Raw genomic sequence first — 19,214 nt, 5'->3', positions numbered from 1 at the left:
TGGATATTTATTTTATTCTACGGGTTAAAATTTATTACTATCATTAATAGTTTTGTTTCTCAAAGTGTTCCATATTTGGTCACTGGTACTCCTTCCAGCTGTCTCCTATATTTTTCCTACATGGCCATACAGTTTTTGGAGTAATATCTTACTTTCTGACACCACAAAATGCTCCAGACCCATCTTTTACTTTCTTCTGTCTCAGGCTTGAATCAGTCATTTCTCCATGGAGTTCTTGTTCCTTGCATTAATAATGGTATTCAGAAACCAGAATCTTGGTATGAGGTGGATTTATCACTATCCAAGCTACCTCATTGTGTTTTCAGCAGAGAGAGCTAAAAATATATATACGAATACATAAAAATATACAAGTATCTCTATTTTCATATTATCTATCTGGGTGTGTGTGTATACACACACACGTGTGCACACACACACCTTATCTAGCATCTGTCTACCTACATATATATATATATATAACTTCAAGTTGATATATGAATTCAAATTGATACCTTGATTCCAATCCAACACCACAGGGTTTATTCTAGCCTCCCTTACCCTTTCCTTATTTGTCACTCTTTAACAATTAGAAACCTGATTCTCATTATTTGCAGTCTATTTAGTCATTTGCTCAATTCTGGAATACACATAAAATATTTAAAAAATCATTAACCTGTACACGTGTGAAAAATAAATTTACTAACAAGTTCAATATTTGTGTACATTTCTTTTTGTCTTTAGCTTTTCAGTATATATTGTGCATGGTTAATGACAGTGTATTAAAATACTGTTTTCCAAAGTTACTTAGGTTAGCTCTTTCCCACCTCCTTCAGTGTGTTTTTTTTCTTCTGCAGTGTGAGAAAATCCAGTACTTTGTGTTCAACTCAGACTACCAAACCAGAAGTTCTGGCAGAAAAGGTGATAATCCATATGTGCAATAAGATCCCCAGGTGATTCTTTTCATTGGAGAAATATGAGGAACACTGCTTGACGTCTCTACAACTAAGATGTCTAAAATGAAACTTCAATTATTCCTTCTTCCAAACTGTCCCATCCTGCAAATCTTTTCTTCCTCAGTGAATGGTGCCATGATTCACACAAAAACTAACTCAGTGCAAAAACCTGGGAATGATCCTCAATTCCTTCCTTTTCTTCACTTTCTGCATAGACTGCATCATTAGGTCCTCTGGAATCTCATCTCTCTCTCTCTCTCTCTCTCTCTCTCTCTCTCTCATCACATACATAATGTTTCTCTTCATCTTCATTGCCACCATCTTAGCCACTACCATTTCTCCTTTGCTCTACTTGAACAGCCTAGTATCTACACAACTATCTTTTCATTTAATTGCTTTCTCTTGCATCTAAGATAAAGTCGAAATCCTTAGCCTTATAGATTCTGGCCTTGCCTTTTCTTGTAAGTTGTATTTTCATACTTATAAGTACAGGCACACTCACACGCACACACATATAGTTGGTATTGTTAGTTTAGGTTTGGTTTGCCCTCCCATCCTAGCATGAGAAAATTAAGAAACAAAGTCAAACCAAAAAAAAAACTTTAAAAATAAATTTGAATAATATCCTTTCCCTCCAGAACATTTCTCTAAAGCAGTATTATCATTAATGGCAGTACAGACCAGAATTTTTTCCCTTAGACATAAAGGCATGGTGAAGAAGTCTCATTAAAAACTGGAATCTAAGCTTTCAATGTCAAATTCTGTCTCTAATCTTCTGCAGTAAGCCATAATGATTAAAGTATAGGAATCTGAATCAGAGGTCTGGTTTAGTATAATCTTTTTTGTAATAAGCTTTGTACCTTAGACAAGTCATTTATCTCTCCATTCCTTAATTTCTTCATTTATAAACGGAGACGTTAAGAGTATTGATATTCAAGGCTAATGAAAAAAGAATGCATCTAAGTACTGTATCAAACACTTTAAAAAGTAACCAGTTCAGGTTCTCTGCCCATTTTTAAATTGGAATATCTGGGGGGTTTTGATATTAGATTGTATGATTTCTTTAGATAATTTGGATATTAACTCCTTATCAGATATATCATTTGAAAAAAATCTTTCATTCAGTAAGTTACCTTTTCATTTTGTGATGGTTTTCTCCTCTCTGCAAAAGGTTTTCAGTTTGATATAATCACACTTGTTTAATTTTACTTCTGTTGGCCATGCCTGAGGAGATAGACCCCCCCAAAATATTGCTAAGATCGATGTCAATGTATTTTTCCTAGGGGTTTTATGGTTTCAGGTCTTAAATGTGAGTCTTCAATCCATTTTAAATTTATGTTTATGTATAGTGTAAGGAAATAATTCAGTTTCACTCTTTTGCAAGTAGTTGTCCAATTTTCCTAACACCATTTATTGTCTTTATTTCATTGTATGTTCTTGCCTCCTTTGTTGTAGATTAATTGATCATATAACTGTGGGTTCATTTCTGGGCTCTCTATTCTATTCCACTGACCTATGTGTCTGTTGTTATGCTAATACCATACTGTTTTGATTACTATAGCTTTGTAGTATAGTCTGAGATCAGTGCATGTCGTACCACCAGCTTTGTATTTCTTTCTCAATATAGCTTTGGTTATTGGAGGTTTTTTGTTTGTTTGTTTGGATGATTCTATACAAATTTTAGGATTATTTGTTCTAATTCTGGGAAAAATACCATTGGTATTTTGATCGGGGTTACATTGCTTTGGGCATACATACAAATGACCAAAAGACACATGAAAAGATGCTCAATATCACTAATCATCTGGGAAATGCAAATCAAAACCACAGTGGGATATCACCTTACACCTGTCCGAATGGCCATCATCAAAAAGGGAACCCTTGTGCACTGTTAGTGGGAATGTAAATTGGTGCAGCCACTATGGAAAACAGTACAGAGGTTCCCCCAAATGTTAAAAATAGAATTACCATATGATGAAACAATTCAACTTCTGAGTATCTATCCAAAGAAAACAAAAACACTAATAAGAAAGGCTGTATGCACCCCTCTCGTTCATTGGAGCATTACTTATAATAGCCAAGATATGGAAGAAACTAGTGTCCATAAATAGATGAATGGATAAAGAAGATGTGGTGTTTATATACACATATATATAATGAAATATTACTTAGTCCTAAAAAAGAATGAAATATCTTCACTTGCAACAACATGGATTGACCTAGAGTACTAGGTGTGCTAAGTGAAATAAGTCAGGCAGAGAAGAACAAGTACTGTATGATTTCACTTATATGTGAAATCTAAAAAAATAAAGCAAAGAAAAGAAAACAGAAACAAACTTGTAGATACAGAGAACAAACTGGTGATTACTAGAGGGGAAGGGGGATAGGGGACTGAGAGAAATAGGTGAAGGGGATTAAGTGGTACAAATCTCCAGTTATAAAATAAATGTCTTGGGGATGCAATCTACCACATAAGGAATATAGTCAATAATACTGTAATAATTTTGTATGGTGATATATGGTTACTAGACTTATCATGGTGACCAATTCAAATGTATTTAGATGTTGGATCACTATGTTGAACACTTGAAACTAACATAATATTGTATGTCAACTCTACTTCAATAAAAAAGTGACCAGTTAACATTAATTGGTATTATAATTACATTTTCTCTGCATAAAGGCACATTTTATTGATTTTTTCATTATAAAGTATAAAAGTACCTTTTACTCTCAAGATGAGTTCTAAGATTACTTGTTAATGTTAATATGGTAATTTAAAAGATGTCTAGATATAATTTAATTTTAATTGCCTAACACAAATATGTCTGATATTCACCAGTATGAATTCAAACCTATTAGTAAAGATGTCAAATGAGTCACCAAAACATTTTTGTTTATTGCCTCTCATTGAACCCTAAATGCTAACAAGACTTTTTGTTGGAATGAGGGATCAAAATTTTATACTCTTTAAGAACTAATGCCATAGCTGTTTTATTTTTATAAATAAAGCTCTTTCCGTTTACTTTGTAGTGTACAATTTTTGAATGGCCTGGAAAGAGAAAAATTATTCTTTGGGCTGACAAAAATGATAAAGAGGCTCATTGCTGATGAAGGGAAGAAGACAAAGGAGAATAGAGAAAGAAGGATTCGTTCCTCTTTCAAAAGGGGGGCAAGATACTAGAGCTTTCTGCAGGGAAACTGAAGCACACCTTTCTTTCTGAGATTTGAAAGGAAGAGATGCCCTACATTGAAATATCTAGAGTATATCTTTCATTTAAAAATGAACCTAGCTAATCATCCAGTGAGGAAGAAAAGAGTAAAATAGCCTTTGATCAAGTCCTTTCTGTGGTGTTAAATGCAACTAATTATAATGAATATCACATATCTAATGAGTTCAAGAATTCCCCTTGGAAGACTTGGTCTGTCCTTTACAAAAAAGAGAGTTCAAGTGAGTTATTTGCATTTGGTAGGGAAGCTCTACTGTCTAAATCATACTCATTTAAAGGTGAAGTTCAGGGCTTCCCTGGTGGCGCAGTGGTTGAGAGTCCACCTGCCGATGTAGAGGACACGGGTTCGTGCCCCGGTTTGGGAAGATCCCACATGCCGCAGAGCGGCTAGGCCCATGAGCCATGGCCGCTGAGCCTGCGTGTCCGGAGCCTGTGCTCTGCAACGGGAGAGCCCACAACAGTGAGAGGCCTGCGTACCGAAAAAAATAAAAGGTCCAGTTCAAAGTCTGCCATAGTTTGTTATTATATATGTGATTTTTGAATGTAATATGCAGTTATATATGTATATAACATCAACAAGAAAGTGACCCACTTTAGAGTCAAGAAAATATATAGGTGAAGTGTAAAAGGGTTGGAGTAGATATACCATAACAGTAACAACACAACAAAACAAGACAACAACAACAAAACTGGAGCGGCTAAGAAAATATCAGAAAAAATATATTTTAAGATGAAAATGTTTACTAGAGACAAAGATATTTTAAACTGATAAAATGATTATAGCATCTAGAATGTATAATAATTATAAACTTATATGCACCTAACAACAGAACTTCAAAATACAATGAAGCAAAATCAACACAACAGAAAAGAGAAACAGACAGTTCTACAATAATAGTTGGATACTTTAGTACCTTTCTTTCAATAGCAGAACAGACAGAAAATCAACAAGAAAATTAAAAAAAAAAACTTGCACAACATTATCAATCAACTAGACCTAACAGCCATCTATAAAACATTCCACCCAACAGCATCAGAATATACATTCTTTACAAATGCACATGGATATACTGTATGCTAGGCCATAAAACAAATTTCAGTACATTTTAAAGGATATAAACAATACAAAGAGTGCTCTCAGATGACAACAGAATGCAATAAGAAATCGTTAACAGAAAGAAATTTGTTGAAAATCACAAATGGAAATTAAACAGTATATTCCTAAATAATTCATGGGTCAAGTAAGAACTCATAAGGGGAATTAGAAATAATTTGAGATGAAGTAAAAGGAAAGTATAACATGTTAATATTCGATTGGTCGCACATAGTCTTTTGAAAAGCAGAGGGGTTAGACAAAGAGATGTAAATTAATTAAAAAATCATTTATTATTCTGGGAATAAAAAGAACTGGGCTTAGTCTCAGTTTTGCCTTTCTTTATCTTTGTGTCTGTTGATCATCTTGGAATAGTCATTACATAGCCAGAATACAGTTGCCATCTCAGGAATCAAATACCGTTATCTCTAGGGCTACCATAACAAGATACCACAAACTTGTTAGCTTAAAAGAACAGAAATTTATTTTATCACAGCTCTAGAGGCCAGAAGATCAAACTCAGAGTGTTGAGAGGGCCATGTTCTTTCTGACGCCTCGAGGGGAGGATCCTTCTTTGTCTTAACCAGATTCTGGTGGTGGCCATCAATCACTGGTGTTGGCATTTTTTGATTTGCAGCTGCATCACTCTGGTCTCTTCCACTGTTGTCACATGGAATTGTCTCTGTGTGTTTCTGTCTCTGGAAACAATTTAAATAGAAATTTCTATTTTTAAAAAACAAACTGTTGATTACTATGCTCTATTTAGATAGTTCCTCTAACCCACACCCAGTTCCATTTCCCCATATGTATTTGAGAAGGAAAGAGGAACTCCTGTGAGCTATCCTATTGGAAAAAATCAATGATACAGTGCTTTACTAGAGATGCCTCTTACCTAAAATATTTGAATTAAATATAAAATCTGGGGAAATTATCACCCAGTTTCCCTCTTCTAGAGGCATGATCTGAATGATAGGCAGCAGAATATTTTATACCCGTGAGGTTTGCTGACATTATTGATTTGATCCAGAATCTGTATTTTCTCTCTAAAGAAAACAGTATTCTCTCTTTCCTTTCTTTAATTTATAATGTTGATGTCTTAAGATTATTGTCAGAGAGGATGCTTGTAGTTCAAATGATTTGGCTGTATTTCACCAGTATTATTACAAGGTAGTCAAACAATGGCTGGGCTCCAGTATAGACCTCGGTCCCTTTGTTCCACTGGGATACGGATGTGAAAGCCACTGTTTCCTTATATTCCAAAGACCAAATAAATAAAACAAATAAATAAACACACAAAAAAACAAGTAAATGAAACTATCTTAAAACCAACTCTCTTTTCTTCCTCATCCATGTTAATTCTCTTCTACCTAAAATTACTTCCTGGAAGTGATTTTTATGTTTCTTAGAGCCTCTTTATGTATATATCCACACTAATGCATATAAAACTGTTCCTTGTAGATCTTTTACTTTTTCCATTTGAATAATTATTTTCACATGTCATATAGAGTTTATCCATTGTCCTAGATATGCATTTTTCCTGTGTATTTGAGCATCATAGGAAGATAAATTCTACTCTTGAAAATGTTAACTGGTGACTGAGACACAGAAAGCTATTCTTGTTACCATTTTTCAATAGTGAGTAGTAGATTCTGTAGGGGTGGAATTTTAAGATGTAAGTATACTGTTTTTCTACACTCCAATTACGTTCCCCTTATCATAGAAATTGACCAGTGAAGTGTGCTGCTGACTTTTCAGAATCCACGTACATACAATCCATTAAGTTATTAGATATAACGTTGGTCAGAAAAGCATACTGTGAAATGTTGCTTTTATTTAAACTCCCACTATTTTCACTCCATGGTTTCAAGATTTGACTTCTTTATTGCCCTCTGGTGGTGGGCTCTGTGAACTGCATATTTACGGGTCTGGAGCACGTATCTTCCCGGAGGTATTCAACTCCTCAGGTACAAGCTAAAGAGTAGATGATAAGAAGCATTCAGATTTATTAAAACTAATTAAGAATATCAGTAGCCTGACTGTTGTTTCTAAAAATATAAAATATTTATCCTTCTGTTGTCAAACAACCATATTTCATGAAAAGAAGTATAAATCCTTTTTTGCTTGCAATAAAAGAACAATAATTGAAGGTATTCTTCATTTGGACCAAATACCTTCTCTGAAAACATAAGTGAAAATAGGAGTTGAACTTTCCAAAATATTCTTTAGTAAATAAAACTCCACATATAATTTCAAATTATCATTTAATTTTACCTTAAATTTAAATATCTATATTGACTTAAATGCTGTCCTCTGTAATTTCGGATGATTCCCTCCTTTATATCTTCTTCCTCTCTTCAACAAATAAAATACATATGAATGCCTAACATGAGGTAGGGTATTCTCTGTGAAATAATGATGTTGGGATACTTGATTTTGACTTAGCAGAGGGGTTGAGCCTCTGTGTTGGTGAATTCTCCCCAGATGGTGCGTGTGGAGAGGGTCAGGCATATCTCTGTGCTCCTGAAGTTTTCTCTGTGAAACTGTCAACCTCCAATATCAGAAATAACTTCCTTCGTGAGAAGGGGTTTTCAGACATGAAAAGTTTTCTCTTAAAGTGCAAGTATTTTTAAAATCTATAAAATATAGAGCATTATAAATTTTCTTTAGTTACTACAAGCTGAATTTTAACTGAGAAGACTGGGAAGTCCATGTATGTGTACATGCATGCATGCGTGCATGTTTGTGTGCTACACGTGTGTGTGTGTGTGTGTGTAGGTCTACTGAGGATACAGAACATATTCTGGACATGACAGAGCAGTGGTGTATCAGAAGGGAAAAGAGTATAAAGGACCAGCTTCACCTGCTTAATTTGTCCCCTGACCTGGTGTCGTCTTATTTTCCACCATCCTTTGCTGATCTGTATACTAAATACCCAGGGCTCCTGGGTACCTCCAGGTACCTCTGTAAGTTTTACAAGCCTATCAATATCCCATGTACAGTGGATGGAACCTGGACTTTTTGCCCATATAGTTTTCCTTTCCCTCAGAGTTTTCGTCTGAGCTATGTCATGGGGTAGGTACTGTTGTGAAAATTTGTGCTCACTTGTTAAATAGAAACTACTCATTGAACTGTTTAAACAAATAAACAGTATCTTGAGTCAATTGCAGGGCACCTCCAGTCTCCACAAAGCAGAGTTACTTTGGGACAGGAAGTTCTTTTAGTTTCCCCTTAAATCAAAATACAAAGTTATTGAGCAATTCTAGGACCAACCCTATAGTTGCAAACTTGGGAAGAGATCACAGGATTCTGTAATCGTCTGCTTATCCCCTTATTGGGACAGCAAATAGCTCAATAGTTCTTATACTGAAGTCAAAACGAAGAATAATACCGGAACAAAGTCTGCATTGAAAGTCTGTGTCTTATTTTTATTTTCTCTTGGCACATAGTAGGTAACTGTTAAATGTTCTCTTGATAAATGTTAAAAACACACAAGGTACTTCATATACTAGGGGTCATAAAATTTCAACTTTTCTTTTGGTGTAGGGGTTGATGATGAAAAGTTTGGAAACTTCTGATCCATGTTAATGTTCCTGCTTTGAGAACTGCAGGGTGCAGCTTTTAGATGGAAAAAGTTGCCAAGAGGACCAGAAGTAGAATAAAGGCATTTATGTAATTCTTCTTTATAATTTCATTTATTGGTTTTCAGCAACTAACTTTGAAAAGTTGCCTGAGGCTGCCTAGGGTCTGCAATAAGGATCACAGCTGTGCTGTCCTACCCCCTTCCCACATGTGGGAACAGAACCTACCCAGCAGTGCTAATAGAGGCCCATGGCTTTCCACCCACCTCGGTACTGCTCAAGGCAGTGGCTTTTTTCTACCAGCCTCACCCTTCTCCATGTGAATCTTTTTCTTCTTTCCAGTTTTATTGAGATGTAATTGACATATAACACTGTATAAGTTGAAGGTGTACAACATCATAATGTGATACATGTATATATTGCAAAGTGATTACCACAATAAGGTTAGTTAACACATCTATGACCTTACACAATTAATTACCTTGTGTGTGTGTGTGTGTGTGTGTGTGTGTGTGTGATGAGAACATGTAAGATCTACTATCTCGGAAACAAAATTTTGAGTATGCAATAGAGTGTTGTTAACTATAGTCACCATGCTGTACATCAGACTCCCAGGATTTATTCATCTTATAACTGGAAGGTTATACCCTTTGACCAACAACTCCCCATTTCCTCCACTCCCCAGCCCTTGACGGCCACCATTCTACTCGGTTTCTGTGAGAGCAGCGTTTTTAGATTACACGTAAAAGTGAGATTATGCAGTGTTTGTCTTTCTCTCTCTGACGTATTTCACTTAGCATAATGCCCTCAAGGTTCATCCAAGTTGTTGCAAATGGCAAGATTCCCTTATTTTTTAAGGCTGAATAACATTCCATTCTACATATGTGCCGTATTTTCTTTATTCATTTGTCTGTCAATGGACACTATAGAAACAGAAACTCACTCAGTTTCTACAAGTGTCCAAGGTAACAATAGACAAAATATGGATGTTGGTGGGTGTAGATCCAGGCAGTAGGTTAGACTACATCCCACAGGCAGGAAGGCCGCTATTTTAGGAGGAGCTGCTTTGAATATGAATCAAATAATAATTGATTTATATATCACCAGTTCAGAACTAACTCATCTGTTTTCGACACCTCACCATAGATATGAAATGAGAATGAGTGGAAAAAGAGGCTTCTGAAGGCAAACAGTCATAAAACCCATTATTATTCTGTAAAAAGGAGACTATACAGTCTTACCTTTAGAACCTCAACTCAAACAAAGACATGTAGCAGCCTCAGTAGGATATAATCGCAACAGAAAAAATACAAGCAGAAGGCAGAGGAAAAAGAAGTGCCATTTGGTATGGGAATAAATAGCTCTGTATGTCTCAAAAGCCTCCTATAAACATGTCTGGGTGTCAATATAGTGTAATAATTAATATCCATAAACCCTGAGTCTTAAGAAAAAAGAACTGTATCTTTTGCTTTCTTTTAGAAAGGGACAGAAAGGTAACTATATTTGCTTTAATAAATACAGAGACTTAGTGCACTTAAATATTTGATCAACTAATTTTAAAAATGTTTCTTACAGTATACATCATTTTCTGATGAAACAGGGGTAAAATAAGGTTCTAGGGTGTGAGGAGGGCATGAGGTATTATACACATTTTCTTTTCTGTCCTTTTGTAGCTGAATATCCTTTTCCAGGCCTAAAGAAGTAGTAAAATTATGCACCTAAGATTGAATAAAAGGTTTCATAGACATATTTTACATATATGCCATTAGATTTCCACAGAGTTATTTCAGGCTGCCGACAGGTTGCTTGCTTGAGCTGAGACCCCTCTAAACAAAGCCCAGGAAGAAGGTAACAACTGTGAAAGCCAACTTTTTTATTCTGTGAGTAACTTGGCTGCAGAGCAGACTAATTACCCCTTTAACCACACTGTTTGAACTCATTGTACTTATCTGGGAATCACTATTCTGAAAGTAGAGAAGGGGACTAGGGAAGTTAAAAGGGACAAAAGACCTAAATATGGTCTCTTTGCAGAATCTCAAAGGTCAGGCAACAGGCTTCTTCTTTCTGATGGTTTTAAAAAGAGAAGATGAGCTGTGGTTTAAAGGTCCACTTTGGAATTCAAGTTCTACCTCAGGTGCAGCCTGAATACTAGTCTCCACCTTGAGTGAATCACTGAAGGATCATTTCTCAGCACATAGTCAGTGTTTGTTAAATTTTCATATTATTTTATCCCAGTGAATAATATTGATGAGGGATTTTGAAACTATTAAATTCTGCCAAAGGACTTGATTTTGTAATGATACCAAACCTTGGAAAATAAAGGAAGTAGAGATTGGTGAATCCTTGACAAATTATTAGAGTTGTAACTGATTGTTTCATAAGGAAAGATAGGGAATGGATCACTTAGGAAACTGAATGAATACTTTGAATCTCCTCTATTTCTGTTAAAACTACAGGTTAGTTGAGCTCAAAAATTGTAGGTATAAGAATTGTGTTTTTTGGTAATAAAATTTGTTTTAACCCTTCTCTCAATTACGCATTTAAATGTTGACCAATTCACAAGTAACTGTTTACAGTCGATGGATTGGCCAGTGGCTTTGGGATCATTCATTTTATAGTCTGGGATTTCCAGTGTGATCTTTATTTTCCCATTTATACTCTATTTCATACATTTTATTAGCAGCAGTAGTAGAAATAGTAGCAGCAGTATCATTATTATTTAGTTAGAGTAGAATTGTTTCTATAACTTCTTACGGTCAGACGTATACTAAGCAACACACAATTTGAAAGCACTGGTGTTGGAGTAAATTCGATGTTGATGAGACTAGTCACTGCCCTTAAAGGAGCTTGTCTCCTAGTTGGAAAGATGTGACATATACAATAATCTGAGGCATTAAGTAAATACATGGGTCTGAGGGCAGAAGATCCTGAAGGAAGCAAGCTACAAAGAACTCATTTTGAATCCTGGCATTAATATTGGCAGATCTCCTCACACCTTTTTACGACAGTTATAGACAAAGCAAGTAGGACTGGAGAATACACTGCAATGGCCCAAATAAGATTTAATGTCATTTCAGCCTAGGCTTTGAGTATATGATAATTTAAATGCTACCTAAATAGTAAATTTACTTTAATGCTGACAACGTAGAAAAGATACTTTGCTGCAAAAGTATACACAGTAGTAACAAGTGGATTTTGGAAGAAACTAATATTTTGTCTTATACTGGTAACTACACTATTGCCCCAGACCTAGCAGCAGCCTTTACTCTTTGTTGTTTTCTTCTAAGACTGAAGAGCCTCTTTATTGTTTGTGCTGATTTTTTTTCCACCAACAGATCTCAGAGCAATCTGAGTGCACTGGCCAGTTGGGACAAAATTATCATTAGAATTCTTGGCTAGAGAAGAAAGCTCCTAATTTAAGAATGGCTTTTTGCCTTCTGAGAGCTCAGAAGAGCACATTGCAAGCCATCTACATTTATAAAACATGTTTTAGTATGGAAAATTTCAAACATCTACAGAAATAAAGAGAAAGAAGTAGAAACTTTCATCCATTGTTCTCATCAAATGTCCATTTCAGGCCAATAGATTTTCTCTACACCCTCTCTTACTACTACCACCATCATCCCCAGCAATTTTAAAGCAAATCCCAGATTTCTTTTTCTCAGTGAAAACGTCAGTATCCATATTTCTAAAATGCAAGAACTGCCCTTTTTAAGCTCAACTATGTCATTATCACACATCCGCAAATAATAATGATTCCTTAATATCAACAAATAGCCAGTCAGTTCATGTTTCCTTGATTGTCCTATAAATGTATTTTTATTTTAATAACCATTATTTATTTGATTGCTGATCCAAACACAACTTCTTTTAAAGTATAGGTTTAAAAGAACTCAATTTGCTCATTTTTCTTGCAAGTATTTGTCCTTGAATTCAAAGCATTCATCCAGTAGGGTTCCCAACTGTCTGGATTATGCTGATTGTCTGGATTATGCTGATTGCATCCCCTTTCTGCTTATATATTTATCATGCTCCTTTGGCCCATGTATTTACTGTCAGTTGGTAGATAGATCTAGAGCACTGACATAATTCAGGTGTGATTTTTTTGTCAAGTTTACTTCATAGATAATATTGATGAATTCCAAAAGGAACTATCAAGTGTCTGTCTTACTGTGACGTTGCAGCCATTAATGATCAATGTCTAGATCCATTAATTTATTAAGGGTACCAAATGGTGATATTCTACTAACTAGATGATTATTCATTTACTAGCTAGAACATTATTTCATCAACTACTTGGTTGCCCTGAGTTACAGTTTAATTAGGAAAGGAAGAATAAATGTTTCTTTTATTTTATTTACCAGTTTTACAAAAAAAGAAAAAACAAGAGAGAGAAAGGTTGACTCTTCCAAAGATAACTAATGAGGTATTTTCTTTCTTTGTTGTTGTTTTCAGTGAGGTTGTTATAAATATCGATGCAGAGATTGTCCCCTCTTAGGTTCACGGATCCTGTTCAAGTTGGCTCCTGAGTCCTTTCCACACAACCACAGTAGTCTTTGAAGTCTTCCCAGCTCTCTTATATGACAAGATGTAACAGGAACATCTTGTTCGTTTCTTATGCTGGATTTGAAATCAGCTGTTTCTCCAAGGAGACATTATCCACTGTGTTTATTCAAACTTGTGTTCCTTCTAGTTTAACCTTCTCTCGAGACATGATTTTTTTAAAACAAATTACTTACTGAATTTTTCTCCTTTTCAAATCTTGCTATTCTCCAATCACTTCATTTCTGAATTTTTCTAATTTCTTTTATGTTTTTCTTAAAACCAGTTTCTATTCCTTTGAAAATTTCTTTTACTTTTTCCGCAGTATCAGGCAATAAATTTCATTTGTTCTGTGGACGTGTCTTTCTGTGACGTTTTCAGGATTTGCTGGAACTTTCTTTTCACCCTTCTTTTTTCTTTTTTTTTCTCACTGATTTTCTACAGGATGTGAATGGAATACTCTTCTGTCACTCATTTTTAAATGAAATAAGTTTCCACTTTAGGAGGGAAACATAGATCAGAATATAATTTCTAGCTTCAGAACTCCAGGGCTCACTATCTTCTATTATTTTCACAACATAATTTTATTGATTTATTTATTTTTTGCAGTACGCGGGCTTCTCACTGCTGTGGCCTCTCCCGTTGCGGAGCACAGGCTCCGGATGCGCAGGCTCAGCGGCCATGGTGCACGGACCCAGCCGCTCCGCGGCATGTGGGATCTTCCCAGACCGGGGCACGAACCTGTGTCCCGGCAGGCGGACTCTCAACCACTGCGCCACCAGGGAAGCCCCACAACATAATTTTAAAAAATGACCTTAAAATTTCTAAAATCTTCCTCCTCGGCCCTCCTATGCCCATTTACCCAGGCCTCCTCTTTCCTGTCCTTGTTGAGTATGGGGATTTGTTCTGGGATGGTGCTTTGGTTTGATAGGTGTCAAGGTTTCACAGACCCCAGAACACTTGGCATCCTCAGAACATTTCAAAGTTCTTGCACTCAGCTGCAAAGTGGAGCCTGCAACATTCACTCCCGGTTTCTGCCGCTGTTCTCAGTGAGTTTTTCAATCTCAGTGAGTTCGTGAACCATAGTAACCTTTGGCTCTCCTGAAAGAGAGAGAGAGTCCTTCCCTCGTCTTCCTCCCACACACCTTGGGATACACATATGTAGGTCTTTTTCCTGTTGTTGATTTGTTCCTACCTGGCTGTGTGTTGCAGTTCATGTGGACACCTTGTTGTAGATGTTGTCTGTGGGTTTTTGATCTTGTTATCCTAGATGCTTTTCTTTCTTCTTTGTGGGGGTGGGGGGTTGTGTATTTAGGGGAGGGGTGGCATATTCAGGGATAAAAATCTTCTCTGTAGCCACCACCATTTCCCCAGAATCCTCTGCCATTAATATTTAAAACAAAATCATGGGAATCATTATCCGGATCCTTAGGATAATCATTACACTGTATCTGTCTTTTTTTCCAGGCTTCAAGCTGCCTGTGGCTCACCACGTTAGTATACTGACATGACTGGGCAATGCCTAATTTGATGGGCTCTTTCTGTACTACCTTCCTCCTAATCATGACGGTCTTGTACGCTATACATAGTCTTCTTCACTGATAGGGAATTTAGAAAATACAGGAAGCCATGGGTTTAATAGCTGAAAGTGGAATTAATGTGTTCTTTTTCTCAGGTAAAATATCATAAGACTCCTTAGGCCAAAGTTGTAAAATGAAATTGCAACTTTCCTGGAATCATTTTGCAAACGTGAATGCCCACATAAAGTACACTAGGACTTGAATCCAAGGAATAACACATTTTTAGAGCCTCCAAATGTATAAACTTAGTACAATTCTGCATTACTTCTTAAGGCAACTGAAGAAAATAATTTTGTGATCAAATAAATATTGATTTTATTAACAGTTATTTTAAAAGTTTACAAAACTTATAAAAAATGTTAAGGCTCTATCAGCCTCATCAGTTGTTATTTCTTTTCTAGAATCTTGGATAAAGGAACAGTCGTTTGAGGGGAAACATGGTATAAAATGGGAAGATAATCTAACAGTAAAGATAGTTATATCTCTTCCTGTGTGTTGAACTACTCCTAAGCTTGGTGGTTTAAAACAGCAGGCACTTTATCTCCTCACAATTTGTGAATCAGCGGAATGGGCTGGGATCTCCTGGGTGGATCTATCTTGCTTTCACCTGAGGTGACTACTGAGGCTGCCATCATCTGGTTGCTGGACTGGGGCTGGTTGCTTTCACATGTCTGGCCATTGGTGCTGGCTGTGGCCTGTGCCTAGTCTCCACTAGGTTAGCCAGGCTTCCTAACATGTCAGGTTTCCATGAGGACAAGCCCTAAAGCACGAGTACTCTCCAAGCTTCAGCTCTTGATATGCCATTGGGCCAAAGCAAGTCACGTGACCAAGCCCAGGTCAAGGTGGAACAAAACTACACAGGGTGAGAAAACGGGGGGAGGGGCATTTGCACTGGGGGTCAGTAGTCTAACAAACTGCTGCAATAACTATATAAAGAAAAACACCCCGGAGGACAACTGGTAAAAAATAAATGTGTGCGGGGTGGGGTGGGATTTGGCATAGGGGGGCAAAGGCAGTAAACAGGGGCTACCAAAATCTGAAGATTCTGGAATTTTTGGAAAATCCACTGGGATTAAAGGAGTTACACAACCATGTTCTGACACCAGAAGAAAGGCGCCAGTTGAGCATCAGGGAAGTCTAGCGCTCTTCCTCCATCGCATCAATTTTCACGTTTCTTTGACTCAGCATATTTGTAGAATGAATCATGACTTTCTATAAATTTTTAATTCAGTTTTTCAAAGAAATAGTGACCTCGCTTCTATCTGCTGTGCCACAAAAATGCCGTAGAAAAAAATTCCTTCTGTTAAGTCGCTCACTAGGTGAAACTGTATGTGTAACCTAGTACCAAAGAGGTATTAAGAATCGCCACAGCCGAGCCGGCCCTCCGCATCACGCACCCTATAGCAGCCAGTGGGTGAGCCGGGAGTCGAGGAGGTCACCGTGAGAAGGAGGGGCGCGGGCAGCGTGGCAGCCTCCTTCCGTCTCCGTGGAGCCACCTCCGGCCTCCGGTACAGGGAGTCGTCTGCAGCAGCCAGTGGTGGCCAGCCTTGCAGCGCTGTGTTCTAGGTCAGTAGCTTCCAAGACTCCAGTTGGATTCATTGGAGTAGGCAACGTGGGGAGTCCAGTGGCAAAAGAGCTCATGAAACATGGCTAGCCACTCACCGTTGTTGATGTGTTCCCTGATTCATGCAAAGAGCTTCTAGATGCAGATGAACCCTGTAGTGTCTTCTGCAGGGGATGTAGCCGAAAAAGGTGACAGAATTATTACAATGCATCAATGCACTAGAAGCTTATTGTGGAGCAAATGGAATTCAAAAAAAAAAGTGAAGAAAGACTCACCATTAATAGATTCCAGTACTGTTGATCCTATGGTTTTCGGAGAATTGGCCAAAGAAGTTGAGAAAATGGGAGCGGTTTTCACGGATGCCCCTGTTTCTGGTAGTGTGGGAATGGCTCGATCTGGCAACCTCACACTTAGGATGGGAGGGGTTGAGCTGCTGTGGTGCATGGGCTCCCATGTGGTGCATCGTGGAGCTGTTGGGACTGGCCAGGCTTCGAAGATCTGCACAAACTTGCTGTTAGCTATTAGTAGGATTGGAACTGCTGAAGCTATGAATCTGGGACTCAGGTTAGGGCTTGACCCAAAACTCTTGGCTAAAATCCTAAATACGAGCTCAGGACAATGTTGGTCAAGTGACACTTATAATCCTGTACCTGGGGTGATGGATGGAGTTCCCTCGGCTAATTACTATCAGGGCGGATTCGGAGCAACACTATAATGGCTAAGGATCTGGGATTAGCATGAGACTCTGCTACCAGCACGAAGAGCCCAGTCCTTCTGGGCAGTCAAGCCCATCAGATCTGCAGGGATGTTGTGCGTGAAGGGCTACTCAAAAAAAAAGACTTCTCATCCGTGGTCCAGTTTTTGCAAGAGGAGGAGACATTCTGAGTTTGCCCTCTGGCTGTGAACACTGAAACATTGAAACCAAACTGTGTCTTGGAGCCCCTTATGGCTCACTCCACAGGAAAATGGGCTTAATCAAAGGTCAACTGTCTGCTTTTGAGTGTGTAGGTCAGGGGTTCCCAACCCCTTGGCCTTGGACGGGTACCAGTCCACAGCCTCTTAGGAACCGGGCTGCACAGCAGGAGGTGAGTCGCAAGCAAGCCAACTAAGCTTCATCTGCTGCTCCCTATGGCTCACATTACCGCCTGAACCTCACACACCCCGCCCCCCCTCCCTGGAAAAATTTGCTTCCAGGAAACCGGTCCCTGGTTCCAAAAAGTTTAGGCACCTCTGGTCTAGGTCACAGTAGATCCTGGGATTTTTCGCCCATTCTAAACTGCTTATTCTTTTTATCTATTTAGCAAACATATCATCTGTAATTTTTTTTTCTGCAAGCCACTGATGGTAACTGCTAGCTAGCTAGCTGATTGGCCTTTTTCAAAAGTTTGATTCCTGAGCATCTTCAGCTAAAACTCTGCCTACTTCACTCAGGATATTATTTACTCCACTTTACAAATAAAACTAAAATTGTTTTCAACAGGATAAAATCTATCCTCGAGGAAAGAAAAGAAATTGGTGTGAGAAAAGATATTAGAGAAAGGGGAAGTAGAGTGAATTACTACCTGTGTCCCTCAGAAAATTTGTCCTGTTAAATAACCCAGTGGTGATATTCTTGCATTGAGATTACTGGTTTAATTTCTAGGAGTTGTTAAAGCAAGAGAACTCCTTGCTGCATGTTATGTAATTTGGACTCTGTTACATTATCTTGTTGTGCCCCTCTTGTAACAACTTCCCATACTCAGCAAACTTGTTTTTTTCATATTTTTGCTTCCTTGTCCATTTTTACTGCATATTTTTTGACTTCAAAAGAATGACATCTTTAGAACTGTTTCAGAGCCAACGATGACATGTGCTTTAGATAATTATTACACTATGCTAAATATAACCATATTCTTTTGAATTCAAATAAATTTCTATGCTGATATAAAAAGAGAGGCACATTTCATCAATGTTTAAATAGTATCCTTCTTCCTCTAAAACTTAAAATAGGATTCAGTCTGATTCCTAAAGGGTTATTTTCTTCAACAACAAGAGCTGACTTAGGCCATTTCTTGGCAGTGGAATCTGAGCATAGAGGTCCCTGTCTGACTGCCCTTTGTTTCTCACTCACAGTATCCTGGGTGAGTGTAATGGACGGGCGTGCCCTTATGACTTAGCCCACTGCTACTGCTCCTGATGAGGGCTAATGGTGTGGGCCACTTTAACTCCTGCCCAGCAAAGTGCTGACATCTGGGGTTTCCTATCAAGTTTACCAGATATTTCACAGTAATTTCATAATTTACACAACATAAAAACACTGATTTTGAGCTTAGGAAAGCATTTCATTTAAACAGATACAGAACACTACTCTACAAAATGGTTTAAAATTTGTGAGCAATTGCATTAAATAAACTCTAATATAAATTAATCTAATACAAGTAAACTAATAGTTGCAAAGCTACTGGTTGCTTCAGAAGCGGTGGCTACGGATAACTTCAAAGTTGTTTCCTCAGTTCATTAAGAGGAGGAACTATTTGCTGTCAGCTTCTTCTTGGGGAAGCTTAGTTTGATGCTGATTCGCGTTATGAATGTATAGGAACCATTACTGGTTCTTCCTTTCCATATTCAGTGCACCATTATACTTCTATCCTCTTAAGATCTGGATATCTGTTACTGCTACTGTTGGCTGGAGCCT

The 19,214-nt window shown here is 37.5% G+C and overlaps 1 pseudogene across 1 annotated transcript in view; it reads left to right on the top strand.

Moving 5' to 3' along the window:
- LOC309797704 (3-hydroxyisobutyrate dehydrogenase, mitochondrial-like) overlaps positions 1-18,360 on the top strand; it is a 46,459-nt pseudogene extending 28,099 nt beyond the window's left edge. The window contains exon 2 of the transcript in view: positions 16,381-18,360. The product of the transcript in view is annotated as a 3-hydroxyisobutyrate dehydrogenase, mitochondrial-like (transcript). The remainder of the gene's footprint in view (positions 1-16,380) is intronic.
- Positions 18,361-19,214: the final 854 nt, after the last annotated feature.

This window comes from Mesoplodon mirus (assembly GCF_964341445.2).
Source record: "Mesoplodon mirus genome assembly, contig: HAP1_SCAFFOLD_901, whole genome shotgun sequence".
NCBI lineage: Eukaryota > Metazoa > Chordata > Mammalia > Artiodactyla > Ziphiidae > Mesoplodon > Mesoplodon mirus.
The sequence above is the reverse complement of the archived record's forward strand: the minus strand, read 5'-3'. Positions and strand labels throughout refer to the sequence as shown.